General features: G+C 33.4%; 1 protein-coding gene across 15 annotated transcripts in view; it reads left to right on the plus strand.

Annotated features, from left to right (window-relative positions):
- The window catches only part of LOC143258622 (uncharacterized), a 105,105-nt gene extending 94,328 nt beyond the window's left edge, over positions 1–10,777 (plus strand). For 13 of the 15 annotated variants that reach the window (XR_013032427.1, XR_013032438.1, XR_013032434.1 and 10 more), the window contains one exon: positions 7,075–10,777. The gene's annotated coding sequence lies outside the window, so the exon portion shown is untranslated. The remainder of the gene's footprint in view (positions 1–7,074) is intronic. The other 2 variants (XR_013032433.1, XR_013032425.1) reach the window with 1 other exon arrangement.
- Positions 10,778–12,705: the final 1,928 nt, after the last annotated feature.

The following is a 12,705-nucleotide window of genomic DNA, read 5'->3' on the forward strand; positions in this document are numbered from 1 at the left end:
TGTAGGTTTTTTTACTTACAAATTACTTAGTTGTTTTTTTTTAAATTAATACGATATTGGTCTATACCCTAAAGAGGAAGAGCTATCATCTTCAACTACCAAGTTCTGTTCTGTTGGTTCTTGGTTCTCAGATCAAAGATGTCATTGTTGGAAAGTAAAATAGTTGGTTGTTTGTTTTAAATTGGTGTGTTTCAGAGCATCTGTTGTCTTTCATCGTTGAGCCCAACTGATGAGTTCTAGCATTGACTGAAGGACCTCTTAGACAATTACTTGTGAGAGACAAAAGATAAATCTGAATTGGTACTTAACTAACCTGTGATTTTGAATCGAAAGTGGACAAACTAAGAAGGTTGTGAAGAAACATGCATCGTGTGTGATTTTTAGGATATGTGATAGAAAAATTTCAGAGAAATATTGTCCACAAATATGCAAAATCTATAGTTACTAGGACACTACTTTTCATTTATTAGTAAATCCACTTTCAGTCGCATAATTTTATTAACTTACCTGCCTGCTCATCTTCGTACGTACATCATCTTCCTACACTCCAATTCCACCTATTTGTCTACCTACATTACTTTCCTACCTAATTATTTGACGTGTGTGTGATCAGTCAGAATGGGGGAAAATTAATAAACATCAGGTGAGCACAGAAAATGTGAGTAGAATTTTTTTTTAGAAATCATCACGTCAAGCAAAAGCGAGAGCACCGGTGCTAACCTAGCATTCATTCATGATGTAAGCGATTCATTTGCCCAAAATTTGAAATACCACACAAATTGTTTCAGAAAGGAAACGCGAAGTACTAAATTATCCATGCGTCCCAAAACTACACTTTCAGAGTGAGACAACATTGGAAAAATTATTTGTTACATCTAATATTTCAGAGCGAGATAAGATTGGAGAAACTACTTGTCACGTCAAATATTTCATAACGAAACAACATTGGATAAACTATTTGGCACATCGAATATTTCATAACTGGAACAATATTGGAGAAACTATCTGTCACATTGAATATTGTGAGAACAATAACTACAGGTAATGATGAATTGTAATTTGAAAGTATTGAAATAAATTCCTTCCATGAATTACAGATCTCTTGTTGAAGAAGCGGTGTGGAAATCACAAACCACACAATAAATTGATTTTACTTGAGGAAATTTGTATTTTCAATGGTAGCAAAGGAGAATTTTTTACTCTAATACACCTATAAACTTAGACGAATCATTAATGAAATGTGTAGTAAATGATCCATTCCATAGTCTCAAAGTTATAAAATTGTTAGATTTTTTACTAGGAATCCACCTCAGCACATCGTGCCTTCCAACGGGTCAAAGCATCAGCTGACCTATGAGTGAAAAACAGGCAGCACTATTAACTGCTGGTTCGGCATTTACCTTTTATCACTTATGTTCACTACTCCCACCAGTATAATATTAGTGCCAGAAATTAGTGTATAGTAGGCTGAAGTCAATATGTTGCATTAACTCCTCAGACCCAGATGCACTGTTAGATGTATAAGGATGCAACTGCAAGAGCAGCTGTACGAGACAGTCATTTGGATTATTAAGAACACACTTCTGTCTATAAATATGTATGGGTATGGAGAGTTATTTGTTTGTTTTGAATTTCGCGCAAATCTACACGAGGGCTATCTGCGCTAGCCGTCCCTAATTCAGCAGTGTAAGACTAGAGTGAAGGTAACTAGTCATCACCACTAACCGCCAACTCTTGGGTTACTCTTTTACCAACGAATAGTAGGATTGACCGTCACATTATAACGCACCCACGGCTGGAAGGGCGCGCATGTTTGGTGTGACAGGGATTTGAACCAGCAACCCTTGGATTATGAGTCAAGCGCCTTAACCATCTGGTCATGTTGGGCCTAGACAAAAATAATCTAACAGAATTTGATGTATGTAGTACAGATACACAAAGTAAATTTGGCTGGTGAAAAAAGCACAGAAAGAAACCCAACAAACTAAGAAGATAGAACTGCACAAAATGTCTAACAACATGAGTTAATAACTAGTCGGGATATATTCAATAATTCATTCAATATATTGAATGGCCAGTTTTTGTTACTCCGTTGAATTGGAATGATTAAATGGAAGAGAACATTACGAAATAAAGATAGATAAATATTATGACTGTAAGAATCACATCAGAGGGATGCTTTAATAGTTCTGACAATGGCCCATTAAAAGGATCAGAGAATCTGACGTGCTATAGAATCAACTCCTCTGATTTACGTTGTGAAAAATGATGTAAACGTGTACCATGCACTTCCTATTTATTATAACCAGTTTGACTGGTTTGGCACCAGGCTTTAAGGTGCTTTGGTAGACGTCATCTCTATGAGTTCCATTTACAGAACATTTGTTTCTAAGTGTCTAGATTAATAGAGGAGTTAAAACGGATTAAAATTACCAGTGATTCAGATGATTCGAATTACTCCAACTTGTTACATAATGAAAATTTTAAAAACTACAAACTTTTATTAATAATTGATAGCATGAACAGGATAAAGAAACAACGAAAAGACTGAAAATATTTTTTATTATAAAAGACGAAATTAAGAGTCGCAAAAAACTTATAATTCACATCACTTTTTTCTCCATATTCGAATTTCACTTCCTAATTTTTATTTACAGTTTTACGGAGAATTTATTATGTTAAAACGATCTGGATTATACAAACCAACAAGACGAACCACAACCAATATAAATTCATGATGGAATGGCGTGTATCATCATTACATTCTGTCAAAGCTTGGCGTTTCGTAGGTAGTGTGATGCCATCAAAGAATGAAATGGGTATTCATATTATTCTATATCAAGACATACCAATCAAGTCGCGGCCCACACCGCTTATGGATTTCTGTGTGACCAGTTTTTTGAAGCGGACGCTGGGAAACCGTTTTTCTCGTATACTAGATGGGTTATGAGCACTGAATAATGGTGTGTTTTCAACAATATAGCCTCACGAAGAAGTCTTTCTGCGATAGAAACTACGGTCGTCAGACAGCATATGATGACATACATCGTAATGACGTAGTACGACTCCAGAACCGTTTTAATGTAACGATATGGCTCGGCATGACCAGGTGGTTAAGGCATTTGACTCGTAATCCAAGGGTCGCGGATTCGAATCTCCGTTGCACCAAAGATGCTCGCTCTTTCAGCCGTGGAGGCGTTATAATGTGATGGTCAATCCCACTATTCATTGATAAAAGTGTAACCCAAACGTTGGTGGTGGGTGGTGATGACTAGCTGCCTTCTCTCTTGTCTTACACTGCTAAATTAGGGACGGCTAGCGTAGATAACCCTCGTGTAGCTTTGCGCGAAATTCAAAAAACAAAGAAACTCATTTTTGTCTACATTTTTACAAAAAGGATTTTAATCCTGAAGAGTTATTAATTCGTGATGTTAGACATTTTTTATTTCTTACCTGTCAATTCTTTGATAGTTATGTGCTATTCTCAACAATCCAATCAAAATCGCATACTTCTACAATAACAGAAATGTAGGAAGCAAATTAAAATTGGGAGGGGGTTATTTAACTAAGGGAAGCGAGGAAATGTACGTCATAGGTGTGCTCACTACGGTAGGAATCCAGAACTTTCTTTAGAGCTCTGGAATATCTTAAATTCTGAGTTAATTTTAGGCATTCTCCTGCTTTTCCTGAGAAAAAATTACTAATTCTTAAGTCTTTTTACTGGTACGTATTGAAAAAGTGCTCCTCTCCTACATTACTGATTAATATAACTGCCCATATATTTTATGTTAGCAGTTAGAAAAGCCGTATCATCCGGGAGGTTAGAAAAAAAAAACGTATCAATTACACTGAAAGTATGATAAACCCCAAACAACTGTCAAGCACGAAAATTCAACTTTGAACCTATTGTCCAAAAAAAAAAAAAAAAAAGAAACACAAAACTCGCTTCTTAACGAACGCTTAATTTCCAGTTTCTGAAACAAACTCTGAATTCAACAGCATATATAAGAGTATGGAGACACGAACAGTTTGGTATGTAAGGCTTAGCAAGCTGTCGTGCAAAGGTCGTCAAGTTTTACTAGAACTGAGGTCGAAGGCGAGACTAGAAAGAAACAAATCGGCGGCAAACACTGCTGTAATATTAAAGCAATCATTCATTTGCCTAGTTAAACAAACTGTCAGCCTATTGGGCGGTTTGCTGTAACCACCTGCGTGTGTTTCCTTCTAACGTGTATATCGTCCCTGAACCTGCTATGACAAATAGCCATGGAGCCTCCACATTAAAACAAAAACTTGCATACACGCATTCCCCTATCTTCTCCACCTACTTAAACAAATATTTAGTATGTCTAGAGTGGATTACCCTCTTCTTTCTCCACCGGGTTCCCTTCACCCTTTGATCTCTACAAATTTTTTTTCAGTTATTATATACTTGTTGGTATTTAATTTGGAAATATTCGATAAATTCACTAATGAGAAGTATATGTGCTAGCAAAGGCTAATTTATTATGACATAAAGGCTATACTAAGTTAATAGTCTGTGTTTGAGTTATTATATCAGTGTTATATAAGTGTGTAAAACTGAAAGAAAAAAAAGTAAAGTGTTAGTTGTTTGATAATAGGCAAGTTTCAATAGATAGATGCCCCCCAGTGGCTCAGCGGTATGTCTGCGGACTTACAACGCTAAAAACCGGGTTTCGATACCCATCGTAGGCAAAGCACAGATAGCCCATTGTGTAGCTTTGTGCTTAATTCAAAACAACGACAACAGATAGACAGAATATGTTCATAATACACGGCCATTTAATGAAACACAAAAACTATAGTGCGAGTGATTTCATTAATTAGATAATTATTTATTACGATGTCAAAAGTTGTTTTCATGTTAAGCATAGAAAGCGATGATAATATTGTCATTAATTTCTGTATGAACTCGTTACAATACTTAGATGAAACAAAACAAAGAAGAGACATTTAAAACATACTGTTAACAAATACCAGGGAAGAAAAATTCCCGCCGATTTAATTACAATTTTAATTTTGTTCCATTAGTTACCTTCTAAAAGAAATTTATTTAAATATATGGGTATTTTAATGCCTGTTTAATATTAATAGAATTACAATTATGCATATACTTAGTATGATGATTTATGATTAGCCTTAGAATCTGAAAATATAAAAATATATGAAGCTGCTGTAAAAATAGAAAGGGTTTTGACTGAACACTATTTGCTAAACAAACACCCAACGGAACATGTCTAACATCCCAAACTCTCAGTAAAGATTAAACTTAAACAAGCGCTATGGACTATGTATTTGTTTGTTTTTGAATTTGGCGCAAAGCTACACGAGGGCTAACTGCGCTAGCCATCCTTAATTTTGCAGGGAAGGAAGCTAGTCATCATCACCTACCGCCAACTCTTGGGCTACTCTTTTACCAATTAATAGTAGGATTGAACGCCACATTATAAAGCCCCCACAACTGAAAGAGCGAACATGTTTGTTGCGACGGTGATTCGAACCTGCGACCCTCAGATTACGAATCGAACGCTTTAACCCTCTTGGCCATGCCGGGACCAGCACTATAAAAGATTTGTTATTTATATATATTAATTTTCCATATAATTCTACGAACGTATGAGTGAAAGTGAATAAAAATATGTTATGATATATAAACCATACTACATGTGTCATATCCAGAACCAACAAGGTCTTTCGCCTAATTATAGAACTGTTGTTTTAAGTTCCTTTTTGCTGCTTTAAAATTGAACTGAACTATAATAAATATTTTCAAATATTATTTTGTCACTGCATTTGTTTGTTATTCATATCACTAACCTAAATTACTCTAGCTGACTAAACCTTGTAGGATCACGGCCGAAAACCCCTGTTGATAGTGAGGACTAACAATTGGTGAATCAATTTTATTCATTTACCATCCATCTAGTTTATGTTATAAATTCTACAGCTATATAATATTTTAGTTTCCATTCTAATTACTATCATATTTCAAACTAAATCTCAATAACTTACTCAAACTTCTATTTATATTATCTTAATAATTACCGTAAGCATCTACTTAAATATATTTTATTTTGTCACATCTTCGTCTGAAAATTCAGAAATTAGTCATCATTACTGCTTGACTACTATGTATGTTTTGTAAGTTTTTTAACAAATGCGTAAAACTGCTTCCTATATTAGCTGTTTCTCGCTGGTTCAGTGGTAAGTTTATAGACTCACAAAATCCGAAAATCCAGAGTTTGATTACCTTCGATATATGAAACGTGTACAACCAATTGTATAGTTTTGTGCTAAAAACAAACAATCAAACCAAACTGAAATTTTCTCTTGCACAGTAAAATGCAATTATTTCTACTGTTATAATTTATGCAACTCTAGCAGACGTCGGCTCTAAAAAATACGCGTGTTTATATTCTTCAAAAATAAATTTATTATTCAAATAGCACTCGATAACCGCTTCCAAGACATCTAGAATTGGTGTGTTTCTTCGAAGAAGCAAGGCTAACGGCAAGCAAACGGAATGGGTTTCATTTTATGGCCTGTTTTTTACTTCTAGTTTTGATCTATCGTACCAAGAAAAATGCTAAATTATTCTGGTTTAAGTATTAAATATAGCTATTTCTGTCTGGAAAACTACAAGTTAAGGGCGTTTTGTTTAGCTTCGTGTTCTTGAATATTTACTTTAGAGGATATGGCATTGTTTAATATATGTTTACATTTATTTTGGTCACAATAGCAGAGTAAATTATGTTATCTACCTTAAGCTTACAGTAATAAACTTATCAGGAACTTAAACAATGTTTAGTTGTATTATTCACTTTAGTTGCTGTGAGTAGTCATACATATTAAGCAAACATATTGACAAAAATTAACTCAAACAATTGTCGACTATTTTTCAGGAAACCTTTTTGTAAATTATATAATAAAAATTATCAATAATAATGGTAACATCTATATCCCTGTCTCTTGTATTTATTTATACATTACTTTTCTCAAATGTTTTTAGATATGACTTTACGTTCATACTTCATAACTGTATGTTATGTTCAGACAGGTAATTTTCTTTTGTAAAAAAAAGAAGAAGAGAAAAAGAAAAAAAATCCACTCGAGGGTTAAACAGAGGGGCTGATCCAGAGTCGTTTATCAGTTGAAATGATCAAGAGAGGAATTTTAACGAGACCAGTTGTACAGCTCGAACGTGCTGTGTGTGACAAGCCTCGCGACTGACGCTATGTCAATAGGTGTCGATAGCCTTGAAACGTGTCAAGAAGAACTCAAAAAAGATTAATTTTAAATAGTATACCACGAAAAAATACAATCTTCACTGGTAAAGGAAAGAAGAGATAGATTATTGCTCTATTAAAAAAATGTGTTTTTGAACCTCGTTTGAAAAAAACCAAAAACACCAACCTCAACTTATTGTTACTTACTCTCTTCTTTTCTTTTATTATTTTTCTCTGTTTTTTGTCTAATTCGATAATTGTTTTTAACTGCATAAATGTTAGTTTATTTTTCTATAGTTAAAACGATATTTTGCTATATTTAATTATGACATGTTTAAATTTTAAGCAAATATTCGATATTTTTTGTGCTACAATACTTTTTCGTATCCCGCTTTTTTTCTTTATCGTATCCTGCTCATCTAGAAAATATCGCTCCTTGAACAATAATATTTTCTTGTTTACCACTAGATGATGCTGTATTATGTCATTTTGAAACAAAATTTTGAAAAATATCGTAACTGAAGATTCAAAAATGAATGTAAAACTTTAAGTAAGTGTTATACCAGAAACAAAAATAAGACAAATTTTAGACATTTATGTAATATAAATATTAAATATCATAGTAATATCTGGCTACAAAAGAATATCTGAAATACTTCGCCAAGAAGGAAAATTGTGGTTAACTTTTAAACCTTATAACCGTCTTTAAGATCTTAAATTCAACATTATCATTTTTTTTATTTTACTTTCAGACCTTCAGTGTATGTAACTTCAAATTAATGTCAAGATTTAAGAAAATCTTCGTTTCCCGTTCCACATCATAAAAACTTCAAAGTACTTTTTCCAAAAAAAAATATAAAAAGTCTATCATAAAATTTGTATCAAATAACCCAAAATCGTTAACGTAAAATTGGGAATAAAATTAAAATAAAATCCTATAAAACAACAATAATGCAATTAATTATTTTTGATTATTGTTTTCCTGAAGCAAATTTTCCACGAACTGAGTACTGAAAGTGGACTCAGCAGATAGTCCGATTTGGCTTTGCTATAAGTAAACACACATACACGCTCTCAGAAATGAAAACTTGTTCAATCAGTACTACTGACTGCCCTCTCTCGGTTATAAGCTTCATTAAATGACGAAGAGTATAAAAGAATTTCTAATGAACCAAAATATTTATTATACAAAAGGTAATTATGTTACTCGTATATTTTTAAGAACAAAAACTATAGGTTAACCACTTACGTGTACAGTGAAACCCTTTCAATCCAGTACTCTAAAGAAACAATACTGAAGAAGTAACAATTTATTAATTAATTAAGCATAAGTAAGTTAATTAAGTAATTAATCTTCTATTCGACTAGAACAACATTCATATCGTGAAACAATGTTCAGATCCCAATGTTTGTCTTTCGTCGTAAATGCACACTAATAGCTCACCCCCAGTATGTTTGTGTAGCTTTGTGCTTAATTTCAAACAAAAGCAAACTAATGTGAATGCATGTGAGAACCAAACCGAGTACAAGGTTTTGGAGCTTCTAAACTAACGATATATATATTATAAATATTAAGGTTAACATAGTGCTTCCAATAATAATCCTTATGGATAACCCCATGTTAGTTTAAATACTTGTAAACAAATGTCTGTTGTTGTTGTTTTTTAATTTCGCGCAAAGCTACTCGAGGGCTATCTGCGCTAGCCGTCCGTAATTTAGCAATGTAAGCTAGTCATCACCATCCACCGCCAACTCTTGGGCTACTCTTTTACCAACGAATAGTGAGATTGACCGTCACATTATAATGACCCCCACGGCTGAAAGTGCGAACATAACAAATGTCAATAGCTCAGACGCTCCCAAACCAAAACGTCGATACTTATTTATTGCTTAGTTATCTCTCCTCTTTTTCTTGCTAAGGATAATTGCACACACACGAAACAATGTCAAATATAACAGCTAACTAAAACATTTTATTAGTAGTTATAATTTAGTATAAGCTAAAACTATAAAAAAAATAAAACACAAGCGCTACTAAAGTTCTTTTTATTTTTTAAGTTTATAAAGTTATCAAAGCTCAGAAAATGAAAACAAATTTAGAACTTGGTTGTTACTTAATGCGACGCTACATAATGAGCTATCTGTGACTATTTACCACGGGTATCGAAATCCGGTTTCTAGCAGTATAAGTCTCCCTTAGTAGCAGGGCAGTATTGTACTACTAAAAACCGGGTTTCGATATTCGTGGTGGGTAAAACACAGATAACTATTTGTGTAGCTTTGTGTTTAATAACCAGGAATGCCAATAGTATAAGTCCGCTGACATACTGCTGGGGGGATTTAGAATTATCGGTTATATATTTATCACTGGAAAGTAGGAGCTTTGATAAGTGACATAATCTAGAACTAGACGTAAGGAGATTAACAACTTGGTAAATATAGAACTGAGAAAGAAAAGTGTGAATTTAGAGCTGAATATTGATAACTAAGAAATCATATTCAAGAAGTCTGATGACATGATGACCTGTCTTGTAACTACAAGCTTTGACTTGTGTTTTAAATCCTTATTGATGTGTACATGTTTATGACCAATGCCATCCTGATTGCACCCCAGTGGCTCAGCGGTATGTCTGCGGACTTACAACGCTAAAAAACGGGTTTCAATACCCGTGGTGGGCAGAGCACAGATAGCCCATTGAGTAGCTTTGTGCATAATTCAAAACAACAACCATCCTGATTTAGAGAAATGAACAGCTGATAAACCTGTCGCAGCAGATCAGAAAGACTGGCAAACACTGTCCTAACTGTCGTTTCCTGAATTCGTGATGGATAAATTGCCTCTTGAAGTATGGGTCCAATAATCTTACGCATTTATTAAGTCACATAATCTCTTGAAAACTGAGTACCGGCAGAAATTCTCAGTGTAACTGCTTGTTAGCTTTCAGCAAAAAAAAAATGTGCTCTTTATAACAAAAAATTAGTGACGATAACACTTTTGAGAATCAATATACAAATAGAATGAAAGGACAACAGCTCTACTACTTAGAGTGCTTTAACTGAGCTATTGGATATATAAATAATAAAGCTTGTAAATGGTTTGAATGGGCAACGAAGAAAATTTTATTATAAGTTTATTATTCTCAAAGTAGGTTAAAAGTCATCAAATGTAAGCTTTTCGATATGTTTACTATCCTCATTAAGTTTTGTTTATGTTCATTCTCTTTTCAAAAAAACGATTATTTCTTTCGTTTTTTACAGATGCATTTTGATATCCTTATTTTGTTAGTATTTGCGTATGATTTAACTGAAACTAAAAAAAAAAAAAGTTTTATTTCCAGGGCTTTAATTAATCAAACTGGTTATTAGTGATCATATGGTTTTCTGGTGGAACATTAATAAATCTACGGATTCCTTGTGGAAGACGTGACAGATAACACAATGAGACTTTGCTCTAAAACTAACAAACAAATGTATGTACTATACTTCGTGTTTGTAATACTCGTATGATATTATACTTTAGTTATAGAGAATTGCTATTTGTTTGCTTCCGAATTTCGCACACAAGAATAATCTGCACATAGCCATCTTTAATTTTGACCTGATAGACGAGAGGAAAAGTAGCTAGTAAACAACACCAGCCACCAACTTTTGAGCTACTTGAGGTGTGACAGAATAGTGGGATCTGAGCGTCACTTTGACTGTGCATGTTATGATTATAAACTATAGAACGCATTTTTACGGTAATGGGACGGAAATCATAGAATTACGGATTCAAAGTTAAGCAAAATAACCACTAGGCCCGTTAATTCTCTGACGGTCATATTACATTAGAAATGTAAATTTTATATATAATTGCCGTATTTTATAATTTCAAGGAATTTCAAGATGGCACAAAGCTGATATTAAGTTTCAGTTTTTCAGGCCTCGTGGTGTAACAACAATAACCAGTGTGAAATATTTAATATAAATTTATAATATTGTAGTCACTTTTTTTTTACTTCAGTCAAAAAATACAAATCCCAGTAAATTTACGGCATGACGAAGCTTAACCACTACTTAATTATCGTAAAGATGAAAATCTTTAAAACAGTAATCCAAAGTATTACTAAATTAATAGGTATACTTTAATGTTTATATGTAAATAGTTTCTTTTTAAAAAAACTTATATTATTGTAACTCCAAAGAAAATTCTATATATAATATTATAAAACACAGTGTTAATCATGTTAAAACGAAACATTAAAACAGATGGCGTTTCAATAATATTGGATAATGTTTGCAAAAATGAAACCCTTCCATTGAACAAACATATGAAAGTCAGCCACCATACCCCCCAGTAGCGGTATGTCTGCGGACTTACAACGCTAAAAACCAGGTTTCGATACCCGTAGTGAGAAGAGCATAGATAGCCCATTGTGTAGCTTTGTGCTTAATACAAAACAACAATTCAGCCACCAATCTCGATGATGAATTAAATAGACTTTTATAAGATGTTCTAGCGTCACGAAATTTAGTTCAAATACTTCAAGAAATAAAACAGGAAAATTTGTACATGTTGAGATGGAATATGGATGATATTTTGTTTGGCACATACGCATATAGTCTACAAAATAAGACATTATGCAAAACAAAATCGTTCTTTTAAAACTCATTTCGATTTTCCAGCTGCGTCATTCTTCCATTTTGTTCTTCTTATATAGTCGTAAATTTGACTTATGTTTCTACATTACATGTATGCTACAAATTAATACGTTTAAACCTTATTTGCAACTAAATTTAACTGTGCAATTGGATTTATGATGCTACTTATATTTTTATTTTATTTGCCCATACTTCTAACCTTGCACAAAATAAACAAACTGATTGATTAACATCTGCTTAACAAAGTTATGACCAGGGGAATGGGGACTGATGGTCTCGTTAAAGGGGAAGTGGGGACGCTGTAATGAAGTGAAAGCGATCTCAACGTTAAGTACTTAACACATGATGAACGACTTCCAGCCCTCCTTCTTGACAGATTACCTCTATTTTTGCCCGTTAGAGGGAGCCCTACAGGAGGTTGACATGAATAAAGTACTGTGTGGTCATGATGTGTAAAGAAACAAGTCTAGCTTTGTCTACGTCTGTAAAGAGGCATTTAATTCTTTTTATTCTTTTCATCTGAAGCTCTTGACACAGAGCTTCATTTGTGTTCGCACTTCATAATAAAAGTAGATAAAATAATTTATGGAAAATATTTTGGTACAGAATTCTCACGCCGTTAAAAGTAAACTAAAACAAAAATATTACACAGTGCGACGAATAATTCTTGATACAAAGAAAATAAAAATATTTACGTCTACTCGACTTCATACGGATACGGTGTAGTATTAGTAGCGCCATCTATCAACAAGTATATTCAACATATCAAATTAATATCAAATATTTCAGCGGCGCCAACCATCAGACAGGTTTGGAA

This window comes from Tachypleus tridentatus, chromosome 8, assembly GCF_004210375.1.
Source record: "Tachypleus tridentatus isolate NWPU-2018 chromosome 8, ASM421037v1, whole genome shotgun sequence".
NCBI lineage: Eukaryota > Metazoa > Arthropoda > Merostomata > Xiphosura > Limulidae > Tachypleus > Tachypleus tridentatus.